This window comes from Schistocerca nitens, chromosome 9, assembly GCF_023898315.1.
Source record: "Schistocerca nitens isolate TAMUIC-IGC-003100 chromosome 9, iqSchNite1.1, whole genome shotgun sequence".
In the NCBI taxonomy this organism is placed as follows: domain Eukaryota; kingdom Metazoa; phylum Arthropoda; class Insecta; order Orthoptera; family Acrididae; genus Schistocerca; species Schistocerca nitens.
The window spans coordinates 242526052-242527287 of NC_064622.1; positions in this window are offsets into that span (position 1 = coordinate 242526052).

Consider the following 1236-nt stretch of genomic DNA (forward strand, 5'->3'; position numbering starts at 1 on the left):
AAGGTAGGAGACGAGGTACTGGCTGAATTAAGGCTGTGAGGACGGGGCGTGAGTCGTGCTTGGGTAGCTCAGTCGGTAGAGCACTTTCTCGCGAAAGGCAAAAGTCCCGAGTTCGAGTCTCGGTCCGGCACAGTTTTAATCTGCCAGGAAGTTTCAAGTAAAATATAAGTTGCACCTTGGCATATGTGCTACAGCTACTTCCACATTCCACGAACCACATTATGGTGTGTGGCGAAGGGTACGTTGCGTATCTCTGTCACTTCGACGCTCGCTTGCTATCCAGTCGCGAATGGCTCTTTAAAGAACGGTTGTTGGTTATCCACCACGTGTATGCGAGCACCTCGTAACCTCCCTGCTGCTGCAGATGTGCTCTCTGCATTCCGTGCTAAGGTCGGTATTGGTTAGGTCTGAACTGGTGCCTCAATTCCTGTGCTGTGAGACAGCGTTCCAGCCGATATGAAATACTCGTCATGCGATTTTTCGAAAACTTTTAGATAAAAAGGTTTATTTTTGCACAATGTACAGCCTGATATCTTCACTCGCCAAAGAAAAGAAATTATTTTCGTTATCCTTTATACTTACTGCCTTGCATTAAATTCAGTAAAACATTACGCCCAATTTTGAAGAGTTTACAGAGGCAGAAACGCGTTGCGTAAACTTGATGTGTTGCTGACTTTAGCCCACACTTTGCAATAAATGAAATGCAGATAAAATATCGAAAGTTTAGTTAAAATTAAGAAGAAAACCCTATCTTGCTACGTTCTCGAGGCATTGGGTTTCATACCCGCCATTTCGCATCTTTGCGAATCGTATGGTCACAACAATCGTCATACGTCATAAATGAGTCTACAGATGGGAACGACATTTTCTTTTTTCAAATGTTAGCACACAGTGAGGCACGTATGTTGTATAATAAAAACTCGAAAGTTTCTTATTCATCGTGACACGGCACTAACTCGACCGCAGCAGTGAGAGATCTGTGGCTCTGGATGCATACAGACGTCCACAGCATTGTAGGAAAAGCGAAGTGGCGTGCGTATTCAAGTCCAACACATGAGGAAATGGCACAGCAGAACGCGTGTAGGAGTACACGCAAAGAGCAGCGAAAATTTTTAATTTTAGACTTGTGGTCTCTTTGCAAGGCGAAGCATCTACAGCTACATCTACCTCTACCTGATTACTCTGCTATTCACAATAAAATGCCTGGCAGAGGGTTCAATGAACCACATTCAAGCT